We start from the raw sequence: 16,855 nt of genomic DNA on the forward strand, positions 1-16,855 counted from the left end.
TAGGCACATTCTCTGAGATCGTCCTGTCTCCCTACGACTGTCCCCAGTGCATCCCGGGGTGGGTGACCCCTGAGGCATACGTGTCCACGCATCCAATGCAGGAGGAATGAGCAGGGAAGGGATCAGTTTGGCTAGCCACACATCCAGACCTGGGGGCAGCAGCAGACCGGGCACCGGGGGTCCCGCTGCTCCACCACGTCTTTCCCCCCACACCCTGGAGCGAGGGGCAGAGTTGCCTGCTGCCTAGCTCCACCCCATAACCCCTGCCCCAGAGAAACCCTCCGTCCCAACCTCACATCTCTCCGTGGGGATCTAGCCAGGCCTCCCGCATGCTGCCCGCCTCTGGCCCACCCCGCACAGTCCTGGCCCAGCCAGCAGGCTCTCTCCCGTGAGCTTCCACTCCCACCCGTGTGCATGGCTTCCCAGCCACCGTGATCTCCAGGCCTGGCCTGGCCCCAAATGTCCTTTTTTTCCATCCTCAGCAAGTGCTGAGTCTGTGAATAAAGCCACGTTAACCAGTGGGCACTAAGGGACCTTCCTCCCTGGGCTGGCTCGAGGCCCTAGTCGCAGGCCGGGGGCATTTGTGGGGCCAGTGGGCTCCAGTGCCCAGGAATGTGGGCTGCTGTCACAGTTACAGGAGGACAGCACAGAGTGGCTGGAGCTACAGAAGCTTCTGGGCCCCAGCACCCCAGGGTCCCTGGCTCAGGTGAGTGAGGCTGAACCACCCGGAAGGGGAGAGCAGCTGGATGAAATAAACTGCCCCCGCCCACATCCCTGCAGCTTCTGTCGTGGCTCTGCCTCTCATGGCTACCCTGGGGCTCTGTCACACCTGGTGAGCACAGAGCTTCTCCAAAGCCCCATGCACAGATGTGAAGGCTGAGGCCCAGAGGCCCAGGGGGCCAGGTTATGAATCGCTTCATGGATGAGGGAGCCCAAAGCAAAGGGTCCACAAGCTGTCATGCTCAAAGTGTAATTGTCATCGGGATGCCCAAGCCCATGCTCAGGTCCAGTGACCCACTAGAAGGACTCATGGTACTCAGCAAAGCTGTTCTACCCCCCAGTTCCGGTTTATTACAGAGAAAGGATACGGATTAAAATCAGACACGGAAAAACATGCGTAGGGCAGAGTCCAGGAGAGACCAGGCGTGAGCTTCCGCTGTCATCTCCCAGGGAAGCCATGCAGACACGCTCCCAGCAATGGTGTGATACAACGTGCCTCGTGTATTGCCAGCCAGGGACACTCACCCAAGCATTGGTGTCCGGGATTTTCACTGGAAATTGTCCACGTAGGCGTGGACAATTAGTAATTTGGTCTCCAGCCAACTCTCCAGAGGGTAAACTGATACACCCTGGCTCAAGCTCCACCATAACTCCTACTGAAGCAGAGTATCAGGGTGTCCCAAGGACCGAGAGGTGATCTCCCGGGAGCCAGGAAAGGACCAAAGCTTCCTTTGGAGTGTGCAGGTTAGGACAATCCTTTAGTACACTATGATCCTGACCTGGGGTCTCAGCGCCACCTGGTAACTTGTTAGATATGCACATTCTTGGGTCACCCCACATTTACTGAATCAGAGGGGTGGGGAGGGGTGTGGAGCCCAGGCATCTGTTTTAACATGCTGTCTTAGCTTTCCTTGCTGCAGAAGCAAATACCCCCTTTCTTCCCAAAGGGTGGTGCTCCGGGGATGGCTGTCACTGATCCCTGGGTGCTGGGCTCCTCTGTCACACGGCAAGGCACGTGGCAGCCTCTCCTGGCCTCTCCCGCCTCTTCCCGGTTCCTCTGACTTTCAGGTTCTTGCGTCCTGCCGCTTCCTCTCTGTGTGTGAATTTCATTCCATTTATAAAGGGCTCCTTCATTTCATTTACAAAAGGTCCTGCGCACAATGGGTTCACACACACAGGAAAGGATTAAGCCTAAGAACATGGGTACACAGCTCCGAACCACTGCCCACACCCTCCAGGGTGTGCGAGCTAAAATTTGAGAACCACCGAGCTAGAGGAAAGAGGTCCTGGGTGGAACTTTATGAACCCTAACAGAGGGGATTCCCAGCACACGCAGATGCCCTTGTGAAGGAAGCACCCAGCACCATGCACCGAGATGGACAGGCTGGCAGGAAGCATGGCACTGGGGGGGGGGGACACAAACTCCACCCCACCCCCTCCCATCAACCTCCTGGGTTGTCAGCTCAAGATCCTAAGAGGATCCCTCCTTTGCCACTGCCCCCCTTTCATCACTGAGCCCCCCCAAAGGGCTAATGCCCTGCCTTGTGTTGTGGGCATTGGAACCCAGGTCCTAGGAGGAGCTGAGAAGGGTTGAGAGAGCAAGAGCTTTGGAAACAGACTGACCTGCCTTCACCTGCCAGGAGTGGGTGTTGGGGGGAGGGGGGTAAGGGGGAGGGGCAAAGCCAGTATCAGGGATGGGGCTAACAATTTCCACCTGCCCCTTGTCCCAGGCACAGCTCCTACCAGCCCCTGCCCCTTCACCTAAAAACCTTAGACATGCCTTTTATTTTCAGTCCCCTCATCTCTGAAAGGGCGGAAGAGCTCAAAGCATAGACTGTAGGGAAAGCACCCCAGACCTGTGTTTTCAACGGACAAGGCTCCTCACAGGAAAAGGCGAGAAACCAGCTCTAGTTTCAGACCCAGCTCTTTCCCAACACCTTGACCTTGGGCTTTGAAAACCCCAGAGTCCCAGCATCCCCCACCCCCACCACCGAGATGAAGAAGCTTGCACAAAAGGCTCCGAGGAAGGAGTATGGAGGGTGATTCTTGGGTGGGAGAGGGTGCAATCCAGGAAGGCTTCCCAACACTGGGGTCTGTACTCTGGAAGCTTCTGAGGTGAGATTCCCGCAGACTCAGGTGCCAAAGGATGGAGGAAAGGGACTGAAAGGAGAGAGGTGGCTTTAGGATGTGGCATCAGTCCACCCCAAACACTGCACCCCTTTCAGCCCCGAGGGAGTCTCTCTTGGCCTGAGAAACAAGGGCCGTTTCGTGCCTGAGCAGGAAGTAGGGAAAGAATGAGATCCTTTGTGAATGTAACCTCCTCCCCCTACCACCACCTCCAGGCTGGAGACCTGGAGAAGGGACAGGTGGTAGGACCTTTTCTCCACTGGGTCACCCTTTCCTCCCCATTCCCGACATATCACTTGAGCGCCACCTGCAGGCAATCACGGGAATAGCCCTAGCCAAGAAAAAAAAAATCTGACATTTGGAACCTGCCTGGATCTGCTTCCCAGAGAACAGGACCTCAGGACAAATGACGGACCCCCAAACCTCAGCTGCTCTCCAAGATCCCGGAAGGATCAACTCACCTGGCTATTATTATAAACCGTTGTCCGGGCCTGCCAATGCTGCCTGCAGAGACCGGCCCTACCTCTCTGGCCGGTTTGCCGGTCTCCTGGCATAGAAGGAGGATGAGGGAAGACTTGGCAGCTAGGGGCGATGCCATCTTTCTCCCAGTGCCTCCCCGGGCCTTTGGGATCCTCGTTTTCCTTCTTTGAAGCTTGACTCAGAGTTTGCAGGACTCTTGCTGACCCACCTGGGAATTCGGACAGGTAGCCCACGCCAGCCTCAGGCTCTAAAAGGTTTGAGGTTATTGCCTCTGACATCTTTGTTTTTAGAATCTTTGGTAACACACCAACTGCAGACTGCCCTATAAAATAGGCCTGAATACAGTGTTCCATCTTTCCTGCCAGACCCTCCTTTCCCCACCCCCAGTTCTGCTCCTCCTCTTTATATTCCTGGCCTGGCCAGCACCCCCTTTTCACAGGAGCTCAAGCCAGAGTCATCCCGGACCCCTCCTTTTACTCCCCATATCCTGTGTACTTCCTGAATAGTTCCCAAATTCATCCAGTTTCTCTCTCCCCATTAACACTATCCAAGAGCAGGTCTCTGCCTGAATGCTAAACAATCCAGGAGTCAACAGAAGTTTTCATTAAAGGGCCAGCTAGTAAATATGTTGGGCTCTGCCGTCCAGGAGGCAAAATTTAGGATATTATGTAGATACTTACACTGTATATGATCTCTGTCGCAATTCCTCAATTCCTAAGCAAGTGAATATGGCTGTGTTCCAGTAACGCTTTATTTGAGTTTCATACAATTTTCATGTGTCACCAAATATTCTTTTGATTTTTTTTCCCAACCACTTAAAAACTGTAAAGCCTATTCTTAGCTAGCAGTTCATGTGAAAACAGGGCAAGGTCCTGGTTAGCAGGCCCCTAGTTTAATTAGTTCTGCTCTGCTCTGTTTTCTATGCTACAACCAAAGTGATTTTGCCAAAATATAGACCTGATGCTGTCAAGTCTTTGCTTACAACTAACTAGTCAATAGTTTAAGATGGAAATGCAAGCTCCTTAGCAGTCAAAAGCCTTCACATCCAGCCCTGCCTATGCCACCCCCAACCACCCACTCTCCCAAAGACCCTACTCTGAGCCTCTGAAAATTCTCTTGATTCTCACACAGGCCCCAAGCTCACTCCTTCATGCTTTTACTCCCTCCAGTTCCTCTGCTTGGAATATTCTTGCTCTAATTCTCCACCTGGAAAACTCCTATATATCTGTTTCGGCTTGATAAAGCGTCTGGAATGCCATAGACCAGAAATGGGTTGGCTTTTACAATGGGGGCTGATTAGCTTATAAATTTACATTTCTAAGGCCGTGAAAATGCCCAGATTAAGGATGATCCCTGGACTCTGAAGACAGGCTGCCGGCATCCAGGACACCTCTGTCACATGGGAAGGCACATGGCCAGCAGGTGCAGGGTTTCGTTGGTTTCAGCTTCTGGCTTCGGTGGCTTCCTCTCTCAGCTTCTCTGCGTGTAGCCTTGTCTCTAGCTTCTCCGGGGTTTTTCTCTATGATCTTCTCTTAGTGTCATCTCTTTTAAAGGGCTCCAGGAAGGGAATTGAGACCCATCTGGAATGGGGTGGGTCAATCTCAATTGAGATAACCTCATCACGAGATACCACCTACAATTAGTCTACACCCATAGGAACGGATTAAAAGAACATGCCCTTTTGGGGGGTATATAATAGTTAGACTACCGGAGCAGGCTTGAAGATTCCGAAAGAACAAACAGCCCCCACCTGGGAGGGCTGCAGGGCATTCTGCAGATTTTCGTCAGAGCCAGGATGTAGGAGAGATGCCAGAGAGGAGGCTGGGAGGCAGGGGCCCTGGCATGCCAGGAGCAGAGGTCTAGAGGGCAGGTAGAAAGGCAGGGAGGAAGGGCCCCAGGGCATGTGTAGAACTGACTGGGGAATGAGCAGAGAAAGGGCTGAGGATTAGACTAACTTGCACAAGCAGAGGCAGTTGAAACAAAGATGGGCCCTATGATAAGCCTGCTCCTTCTCCAGCACCCTCCCCTAAAGAGCCCCGTGTGTGGGTTTTGTGTGCTGGGCCAGCCCCAAGGTCCTGGAGAGGGTGGATTGCATCCATTCATGGCTACCTCTGACCTCACCCCTAGTTCTATCCCATCACCCTTAACTGTGACCTTCTGTGAGCCCTGAAAGAATCTGCTTAACTGGAGAGGGACCTCTGCTAAAGAAATTCCCAGAGGGGTTTATCCTCGGGCAGTCGAGGTTTACTTGGAATCAGAACAGTAATGGCAGGGACAGACCAGGAAGTCAAGCCAAAGTTTTATCTCAACACTGACTCTTCCACTTAACCAGCTGGATTACTTTGAGCAAGTTACTCAACCTCTCTGAGCCTTCGCTTCTTTCGAAGCGAAGCAGGGAAAGTAGGACGGCCATACCTACCTCATATGGGGTTTAGTTCAGTAACTATTTATTTGCTGGTCCCCTACTCTGCTTCAGATGCCAGGGACACAGAGATGAGTAGGTTTCTGCACTGCAGATGCTCAGTCTAAGACAACTTTTGAACATGTGGGCCGTGATGTGTGTTCAGCAGTGTTCTCTTGTTTGTTAAGTGATGCAGTTTAGATTTGGAAACACCAAGGCATCACACACAGTGAGGGCAAGAAGAGCTCATTGAAACTTTTGTCTGAGTTATATACAGAAAGCATAGACATGCACATGTACCAGGTTGTTATGGAAACTTTTTCTAATTGTGGAGTCTGATACCTGTTTGAAAGGCCCTTGGACTCTGGAGTTATTGAGAGGAGCAGAACAGTACCCAACACTGTGCCAGACTCTCGGGAGGGTCTCTGGGACCCCGTAGAGAGCTGCCTTGTGAGTGCCAGTGGAGGGGACACAGGTACTGCAACTTGAGTGCTTCTAGTGTGGGTGCTTGAACTGGCAAGTACTAAACCACCAGGGACCTGGCTCTCCTCTCCTCACCACCCGATGTGGGATGCTTGCAGGGTGAGCATACTGCCCTACAATGTACCTTTCAAAGAGTGTTACTCAGCCAAGAGCTTGTGACTCGATGTGCACGGAAATCAGTGCTGTGACAGCAGGATTTCAAGAAAAGTTTTATTACCTAGCAGCCAAGTAAGGAGACAGTCTAAAGAGTTTAGAGTTTTTTTCTGGGACCTACGGAGGTGGAGTTGTTACCCTGCAGTGTTACAAATCACTTAGTGAAATGGACATAAGCTAAAGTAACCATTCCCATAACAAGGATATGCTAAAGTGACAACTCCGATGACAAGTTGTCCTAGTTTGCTAGGTGCTGGAATGCAATATACTGGAAACAGAATGGCTTTTAAAGGCCAAGAAAATGTCCCAATTAGAGCAAGGCTATTAAAAGTATCCAATCTAAGGCATCCAGGGAAAGATACCTTGGTTCAGGAAGGCCGATGACGTTCGGGGTTTCTCTCTCAACTGGAAAGGCACATGGCGAAACAATGTCTGCTGGCTTTCTCCCCAGGCATCTTGTTTCATGAACCTCCCCCAGGAGCATTTTCCTTCTTCATTTCCAACGGTCTCTGGTTGAACGGGCTCTGGCTTTTATCGTTGTGTTGTGGCTCTTGTTATTCTCAAGCTTTTTCCAAAGTGCTCCCTCTTTCAAAGGATGCCAGTAAACTAACCAAGACCCGCCTGGAATGGGTGGAGTCCCATCTCCCTCTAATCCAAGGTTAATACCCACTGTTGGGTGTGTCACATCTCCGTGGGAATAAACTAATCAAGTTTCCAACCTACATTATTGAATAGGGATTAAAAGAAATGGTTGCTTCTACAAGGTTGGTTAGGATTAAAACATGGCTTTCCTAGGGTACATAAATCCTTTCAGACTGGCACACAAGGTCAAGAATGGAACTAGGCTAAAGTAACACTACAATAACAAGTGTAAGTCATTCAGTGAACTTAAGATAGCAACTAAATATCATGTAAAGGACCGGAAATATGGAAATACACTGACGTTAACAACTACAAATACGAATAAAGGAATGGAAATAACCCAAAGTAACAATTACAATAACGAGCAAAATTGCACAGGAGCACATCTCTTCCTTGAGCACGCGCTCTGCCTAATTCAAAATGCTGTTTGTTTTTGTTTTTGTTTTAAGTGCTATAGTTTAAAATAGATTTGGAAACACCAAGGCATCACCAGGTTGTAATGGAAACTTTTTCTAATTGTGGAGTCTGGTACCTGTTGGAAAGTCCTTGGACTCTGGAGTTATTGAGGGGAGTAAAAATAAAAATTAGGGTGGGCCACGGTGGCTCAGCAGGCAAGAATGCTTGCCTGCCATGCCAGAGGACCCGGGTTCGATTCCCGGTGCCTGCCCATGTAAAAATAATAATAATAAAAATTAAAATTAGTAATAATTTTTAAAAAGAACCAACGCCAACAGAGATTGAGGAGGATATGGAATGGGTAGTGGGAAAAGGTAACTACCACCACATGACCAGTTGGAAAACAAAAAACAAAAAAACCACCTCTCTCAACCTGGTTTCCCACTTCTCCCTCCCCCCACCCCTCTGTCTTCTCCCAGCACCCCCCGCTGGAGATGGTATGGAGTATGGCAAGAGTTTGGGAGTCAGAATTTGTGAACTTGGACAAATCACATCATTATTCCAAGCCTCCGCTTCCTCATCCTTTTACAAAAGGCTGGGCCTGTCATATGGCGATTGCTTTCCTTCTCCCACCCCAGCTGTCCTCCCTCTCCCTTTCCCTGCTCAGCCTCTGCCCAGTCAAAGCAGGGGGGTGGTGTACAACTCGGATCACTGCCCCTGGGGATCAATAAAACATCCAGCCCTGTTCTAGTTTGCTAGCTGCCAGAATGCAATATACCAGAAACAGAATGGCTTTTAAAAAGGGGAATTTAATAAGTTGCTAGTTTGCAGTTCTAAGGCCGAGAAAATGTCCCAATTAAAGCAAGTCTATAGAAATGTCCAATCAAAGGCATCCAGGGAAAGATACCTTGGTTCAAGAAGGTCAGTGAAGTTCAGGGTTTCTCTCTCAAGTGAGAAGGTACATGGCGAACACAGTCAGGGCTTCTCTCTCACCTGGAAGGGCACATGGCAATCACAGCATCATCTGCTAGCCTTCTCTCCTGGCTTCCTGTTTCATGAAGCTTCTGAGAGGAGTTTTCCTTCTTCATCTCCAAAGGTCGCTGGCTTGTGGGTTCTCGTGGCTATGTCATTCTTCTCTGGCTCTCTCTGAATCTCTCTCATTCTTCAAAATGTTTCCTCTTTTATAGGACTCCAGAAACTCATCAAGACCCACCCAAATGGGTGGAGACACGCCTCTACCTAATCCAGTTTAACAGCCACTCTTGATTAAATCACATCTCCAGGGAGATGATCTAATTACAGCTTCCAACATACAATGCTGAATAGGGATAAGAAGAAAAGGCTGCCTTTACAAAATGGAATTAGGATTAAAACATGGCTTTTCTAGGTGATATACATACTTTCCAACAGGCACAAGCACCTTGTCTGTTACATTGGAGACAATGAACGATGGTTACTATCTTATATTTTTACTGCCTTAGACAACTGGGGGCCAACGGGAAATCCTTCCAACTCTCTGATTTCTGCTAATATTCTTCCCCCTCTGACTTGTGCAGGAACTCTCTCTTTGAATCTTAAACATTCCTCAAGATGAGTGTTATCAGGCAAGGGTAGTTCAATGGCAGAGTTCTCGCCTGCCATGCCAGAGACCTGGGCTCAGTTCCCTGTGTCTGCCCATGTTGAAGAAAAAAAAAAGTAAAAAAAAAAGATGAATGTTATCATCCCTAGATCACCATTGAGGAAATGGAGACAAGAGGTTTAGGGAAAGGGAGAGCAAGGATTCCAGCCCCCATGGATCCCAAAGCCCCCATTCAACTCAGCAGGGTCAATGTCAAGGTCTCTTCAACCCCAGGGACCTGACCTTCGACCCCTGAGAACTTAAACCCCAGGGTGTTTCACTCACAATCTCCCACCTCCCTCATCTGCCTCCAGATCGTCCATTTCTCACAATCTTTCAGGCCCTTCCCCAGCCATTGTTTTTCCTTCCCTGAGCGACCTGGACTGCACAGTCTCCCATCAACACCACTAATACCACCCCCGGCCCTTCTATCAACACCATCTTCCAAGAGCTTGTTATGGGACAAAGCCTGCAGATTCTTTTGCACCGAAGACACGGGGGTGGGGGGTGGGGGGCATTCAATGAGAGAAAGAGTTTATTGCTAGGCGCCTAGTAGGAGGTAGTTTTGTTAGAGAAAAGATGGGCAGGGTTTAGGCTAAAGCACAGTGGCCCCAGATGATGGGATTAGAGGGATCTGATTACTGAGCATGCGCAGATTGATGACATGCTTAGTCACAGAATGTACAAGAGAAAATGACAGAATGAGGTCTAGGTGACTTGTTGGTGAAAGTCTAAGCTATGGCGCATGTCAAGTGGGCCCAGTCTCGGTTACCAAGATAACTTTAGACTTGGGGTGGGTTAGTTCTGGGTTGACCCAAGACCCTTCATTAATAAACATCAGGGGCTGTCTTTAGCAATTACGAGACTCTAAAGTTGGAAAACTGGACAACTGGGCACAAAGGAAAATTAGTCACAAGGTTTTTACGATCACAGGGACAGAAGATAAAGGCTATACAAGCCATCATCAGAGATCAAGGCAGCTGGCATACAATTTAGAGATTTCAGGTGTTCCCGTCTGTCTATTCCAATGTACCAGAAAGCAAAAAGGAGTATCTATATAATCATTCAGTAATCAAAATCATGCCTTACATCCTGACTTCTCAGTTACAATCCTGCACAGGCGGTCAAGCGCCGCAGGAGAAAGAGCTCACTGCCTTGCAAACTGGTTCCTGATATCTAACCATCTGGCACTAGACCTCAGTCAGCAGCCCTGGTCTCATTCCCCAAGGTATTTGCACTCAATTTTCTCCTCTCTCCTCCTGCCCTCTACCCTCCACATGCAACAGGTGACCTTGCCTCCTGCGTGTTTGTTTAATTGAAGCAAAACTCTCAAGTTGTTCGTTGAATTGAGATATCTTGCACATCGCAGGGTTTCTTTTACCTCGTGCACGTGGGAGAAGAGGGACCTGCTGAGGCTCCCCTTCTGGCTTAACAAAGGAAACCCACAGGTATTTTATACCTTCTACAAAACAGGAGATGTGAATTTACATATTATTGCCAGGGCAACACATTATTAAGGAAGACAAGCAATCAGAATCACGAGCGTTTTTAAATGCTAAAGGTTACTTTCATGGGACAAAGCAACTGGTATCTTCACCGTGATTTCTGACAAGACTCCTTTGTTAGAAATCACATTTGCAAGGGATGGTTTTATGATGCAGAGAAGTATCGGCTTTTATTTTTGCCGCTGCAGAGGAAGAGGGAACATTTTCTCCTTCTTATCATACCGAGATATTTTTGTCACCACGTTAGGAGGTCCTGGAGTTTTCAAGACCGAGGGCTAAAATCCTCTTAGTTGGCACTCAAAGCGGGCCTGAGGTTGACCTCCCCCCACCCCCCACGTGTGATGTTCCATGCTGCCAATCAATCTGCATTTCTTTCGGTTCTCTCTCCCACTCTCCTAGCTCAGTGCTTTTCAAATTCAGGGTGTGTATGAATCACTTGGGATCTTGTTAAAATGCAGATTCTGATTCACAGGTGCTGGGTGTGTCTGAGATTCTGCATTTCTAGCAGGTAGGTGACAGGTCTGCAACCGGCCCCCAAACACACACCGTGAACAGGGGAAGCCTGGAGGTCTCATGCTCTGGCCTCTCTCCTCCAACCTTGTTTCCTGTTTCACTGAGAAGATAAAAGCAATCCGTGGGAGACGGTCCACAAGCTCTCACCCTGTCTACCCACCAACTCTATACACATGTAATCGGCCTTATCCCGTGGCCATGACTGATCCGTCCATGCCCCCAGCAAAGGCCAGTCCCTCCTGACACCCCACCCCCACTAGATCCCATGCATTGTCCTGTCTCTACTGAAGCACACCTGTTGTTTCTCCCACGCTAAAAATAATAATAATAAAAACAAGGACCTGTTGACTGCCTTCTACCTCCAGCGATGGCCTCCACCATTCAACCCAAGCTGCTCTTGTCAAGGTCACCAGAGATTTTTTTCATGCCAATCCCCTGTCCTCTAACTCAACCCCTCAGCAGCATTTGGGAGTTGACCACTTCTCACTCGGTCACCAAGACTCTCCTGCTTCACAGCAACCTGGCTCTCAGTCTCTTTTGCTGGCTCCTCCTTGTGTCCTCAACCTCCAGAAGGCTCGGTCCTTGCTCCTTCTGTCTCCCTGCTCCATGCTCACCCCCAGGTCATCTCCTGCAGTCTTCCTTTTAAACACTTCAGGCCTCTCCTGCAAGCATGTCCCATGAGCTCATGTCTTGACATTTCCACTCAGATGTCTAAGAGATCTCAAAGTCACCATGGCCCAAACTGAGCTCCCTTTCAAGCCCTTTCCACCTACAGTCTTTACCGTCTCAAAAAATGTCCACTCTTGTTGCTCAGGCCAAAAAAAAAACCCTTAAAATCATCCTTCCACTTCTAGACCCACAGGAGCCTAAATGGCACCTTTGCATGAATTAGAAAGGGGAACCCCTCAGAGCAGACACAGTCTCCACTTGGCAAGTGGACAGGGCCTTTTATGAGAAGAAAACAGGAATCCCTCTGACCCTGAAGTCAGGGTCAACAGAAGGCTGACACAAATGGAGCCGGTTCTGAATTTCAGCACGAAGCCTGCACCCCCACCAACAGCACCCCAATATCTTGGCAGTCTATCCTTGGTGGCAGCATCCTAAGCTGTTCCATTTGAAACTCAGTTGTACTTCTTGCTTCTTGGCATTTGTTTCCTGCCCATTTTTCCAAGTTTTGTCCTACCTCCTCCTGGTGGTTCCTGACAGCCTTCCAATAAATTCTTTGCTACTCAAGAAAATGAGGAATTCTGATATTCTCTAGAATCATACAAACCCCTCCCATCTTAATATTTTAAAATTTTAACTTATGTGTGAGACTAAAGCAAAAAATGTTTATTTGGCACAAAATTTTTATTTTGACTAGTGCGGTTCCTGATATAACTTATCTAGACAGCTTAATTGAACACCAAAAGGATATGGAACCTTGAGTAGAACATGAGATTTTGTTGGTTTATCCAGAGTGATGCCCTGATAAATCCCAGAGTGATTTGAACAGTGAATAAAAAAATATTTGCAAAGTCTCCCTCAGGGAATGATGAAAAAGGGGGAAAATTCAACTTCCCCAAGTTGAATTCTTGATATTTTCTCAAGCAGTGTGGACAACCAAAGCTATAGGCTGAGCCCCCAATCTTGGGGCTTGTTCATATGAAACTTAACCCCACAAAGGATGGGCTAAGCCTACTTAAAATTAGGGCTAAGAGTCAAGAGAACCTCTTTTGTTGCTCAAATGTGGCCTCTCTCTCCAGCCAACACAACAAGCAAACTCACCGCCCTCCTCCTGTCTACGTGGGACATGACTCCCAGGGGTGTGGACCTTCCTGGCAACGTGAGACAGAAATCCTAGAATGAGCTGAGACTCAGCATCAAGGGATTGAGAAAACCTTCTCAACCAAAAGGGGGAAGAGTGAAATGAGACAAAAGAAAGTGTCCATGGCTGAGAGATTCCAAACAGAGTTAAGAGGTTATCCTGGAGATTATTCTTACACATTAAATAGACATCACCTTGTTAGTCAAGATGTAGTGAAGAGGCTGGAGGGAACTGCCTGAAAATGTAAAGCTCTGTTCCAGTAGCCGTGTTTCTTGAAGATGGTTGTGTAATGATATAGCTTTCGCTATGTGACTGTGTGATTGTGAAAACTTTGCTCTGATGCTCCTTTTATCTATGGTATGAACATATGGGTAAAAAAATATGGATTAAAAGTAAGTAAATAATAGGGGGAACAAATGTTAAAATAAATTTAGAATGAAATGCTAGTGATCAATGAAAGGGAGGGGTAAGGGGTAGGGTATGTATGAACTTTTTTATGTTTTCTTTTTCTTTCTTTTTCTGAATTGATGCAAATGTTCTAAGAAATGGTCATGATGATGAATATGCAACTATGTGATGATATTGTGAACTATTGATTATATATGTAGAACAGAATGATCAAAAGTTAAGAATGTTTGCATTTGTTTGGTATTTTAAAAAAAAAAACCCTCCCATCTTTAAAATGAGGAAGATTCCTTTCTCTGCCTTCCCTTGGAAGTGGTCCATTAGACCACCAGTTTTCTCCCTGCCTTCCCATCCCCACCCCCTCTCTGCCTTTGCCTATTGGGTAAAGGGAACCAGTCCCCAGGGTTTCCTCCTCCCCTTTCTGCCTGTCTCACTCCACATCTCCCAGGGCACCACCCGTACCCCACCTCTACACAGGGGGCTCCCGGCTTTCACTCCGCTAGGCTGCAGCTCCTCTCCTGCAGGAACTTCTCCCAGCATGTCCAACGTGGAGCTGATCACTCTCCCACCCAGCTGCTTCTCTTCCTACCTGTGCTGGTTTGAAAGGACTTATGTACCCTAGAAAAGCCATGTTTTAATCCTCATCAGCCTTGAAGGAGCAACTGTTTCTTTTAATCCCTATTCAATAATGCAGGTTGGAAACTTGATTCGGTTATCTCCATGGAGATGTGATCCACTCGTGTTTGGGTGTCAACCTTTCATTTGAGGGAGATGGGACTCCACCCATTCCAGGTGGGTCGTGATTAGTTTACTGGAATCCTTTAAAAGAGGAAGTATTTTTTGAGAAAGCTTGAGAATGACAGGAGAGCAACAGAGTAGAGTGAGAATGATGACAGAACCACAGAGTCCATCAGCCAGCAACCAATGAAGCAAGAGGCCTGGAGAGGAAACTGGCAGACATGGCCATGTTCGCCACATGCCTTTTCCAGTTGAGAGCAACTGAACTTCATCGGCCTTTCTTGAGTAATGGTAACCTCTTGTTGGTGCCTTCATTTGGGCTTTTTTTTTTACATGGGTAGGCACCGGGAATCGAACCCGGGTCCTCTGGCATGGCAGGAGAGCATTCTTGCCTGCTGAGCCACCGTGGCCCACCCTTCATTTGGGCATTTTTATAGACTTGCTTTAATTGGGACATTTTCTCAGCTAAGAAAATAGTTATAAGAACTATAAACTAGCAACTTATTAAATTCCCCCCTTTTAAAAGCCATTCTAGTTCTGGTATCGCATTCCAGCAGCTAGTAAACTAGAACACCACACCCCACTCAGCCTGAAGTTCCCAGCCTGTACCCCAGTCACACAAGTTAGAAACCTGGGAGTTATCACACACACAGCTTCACCTAGGCAATCATGAGACCCTGGAATGCCCTCTCTGGAAACATCCCTCCAACCCCACGCCACTGCCACCTTAGCTTCTGAGTCTTACTGGACTGTTCCAACAGCCTAGCTGGCTCCTTGTCCATAGTCTCATCATCCTCAATTTCTTCCTCCACAATAGCAGAGCCAGAACGAACCTTCTGGAATTCAATCCTGAGCATGTCACTTGCTACCAAGAAAGTTGCATAGTTTCCCACCAGCCAGGGCAATAGTTCTCAATCTTATCTGAGCGCATTACATAGATTTTTGGTGTCCCATCCCAGACCTTCTGCAGCAGGACTTCCAAGAGAAACATTCAGGACTTTTCTTTCTGATCCGTGTCTACAGACATTGGGAAACACTGACCTCGTGATTAACCAGACTACTGTGAGTCTCATTTGGGGAAATTTGGTTAAAAATAGACTTCAATGAGCTGAGACTCAGCATCAAGGGGATTGAGAAAACCTTCTCCACCAAAAGGGGGAAGAGTGAAATGAGACAAAGTGTCAATGGCTGAGAGATTCCAGAGTCCAGAGGTTATCCTGGAGGTTTTTCTTACGCATTAAGTAGATATCACCTTGTTATTCAAGATGTAATGGAGAGGCTGAAGGGAACTGCCTGAAAATGTGGAGCTGTGTTCCAGTAGCCATGTTTCTTGAGGATGATTGAATAGTGATATAGCTTTCACAGTATGACTGTGTGATTGTGAAAACCTTGTGTCTAATGCCCCTTTTATCTACCTTATCAACAGAAGAGTAAAACATACGGCATAAGAATAAATAATAGGGGGAACAAATGCTAAAATAAATTTAATAGATTGGCTAGTGATCAATGAAAGGGAGGGGTATGGTACGTATGAATTTTTTTTCTGTTATCTTTTTCTGAATTGATGCAAATGTTCTAAGAAATGATCATGACGATGAATATGCAACTATGTGATGATATCGTGAATTACTGATGATATATGCAGAACGGAATGATCCTGTTAAGAATGTTTGCGTGTTTGTTATATTATTTTTAAAAATTTAAAAATAAGAAAAATGGAATGATCATATGGTAAGAATGTTCATATGTATATGTTATGTTTAAAAAATAAGTGAAATCAGGGGAGATATAACTACAGGTCCTAGAACGGTGATCCACCCTAAACACAAATTAGTGCAGAAGCCAGGCCAATAGTGATGGGTGAAAGGAACCTAAAAGAACAGGCCCTTAGCATAAATGCTCATCCTGATAATATCACGCCTGATGCTGGAGAATCAGAACCCAAGCCTCTGACCATTGGCACTAATAATGTGTTTGAGGTTGACTGTTATTCCCAAGCCATGAAAATGGGAGATGATAATGTAATTGAGTCAAAAGCATATGTAGGCAGAAATGTAGCATTCACGGGCGGTTGCATCATTGGGGCTTGTTGCAACCTGAAGACTTCTGAAGTCAGCCCTGAGGATGCAGTGATCTATGGTGCAGACTGAGCACCCACACCAAAGCTGGATTTCTTGATGAAAATCTTGCCAGGCTACCACCACCTAAAGATGCCTATGAAAGGAAGCTCAACTCCCGTTAAGAGCTAAGAACACTGTGTGATACCAAGATAACATTTCACCTTTGACCAGTCTTTCAAAAGGGCCAGTGTTCAAAATGCAGTCTTATCAACTCACAATGTGTTGACTTTACTTTGTACAATTGAATTAGAGAGTAATGGGTTTTGTCACTGTCCTGTATAATTTATGTAAAATGCATTATTTACCTATATTATTGGTAATATAGGTAATTTACAGGTTCTTTCCTTTCGTTATATGAAATATTGGTTACAAATTCATTATGTAAAAGACCACCCATGAAAAGAAAGGAGCATATTGGTGAGGTGACCTCTCGCCCCCACCCCCAAGCCCCTTACACCTCCCTTTCCCTGCTTTACTTCTTTCTGCTTTAACTTCCCACTTTCCACCATGCTATATGGTTTATCGAGCTTATTTCTTATTAGTCTCCCCACTAGAATATAAGCCCCAAGGAAGCAGGGTTTTGTGTGTGTGTGTGTGTGTTCTGCTCCCTGCTGTAACCCCAGGACCTGACACAGTGCCTGGCATGGGTTGGGCGCTCAACCAATTTTTTGGGCAATGACCTTGAGCATCCTTTAAAAGTCCTGTCTAGAAGCCAAACTGAAAGAGCCCCTCCCTGAGAGGCTGAGT

The 16,855-nt window shown here is 47.4% G+C and overlaps 1 pseudogene; it reads left to right on the forward strand.

Annotated features, from left to right (window-relative positions):
• Positions 1 to 329: 329 nt before the first annotated feature.
• Positions 330 to 16,237, forward strand: LOC143645523 (dynactin subunit 6-like; annotated as a pseudogene).
• Positions 16,238 to 16,855: the final 618 nt, after the last annotated feature.

The sequence above is a fragment of the Tamandua tetradactyla genome, chromosome 9 (assembly GCF_023851605.1).
Source record: "Tamandua tetradactyla isolate mTamTet1 chromosome 9, mTamTet1.pri, whole genome shotgun sequence".
Lineage (NCBI taxonomy): Eukaryota > Metazoa > Chordata > Mammalia > Pilosa > Myrmecophagidae > Tamandua > Tamandua tetradactyla.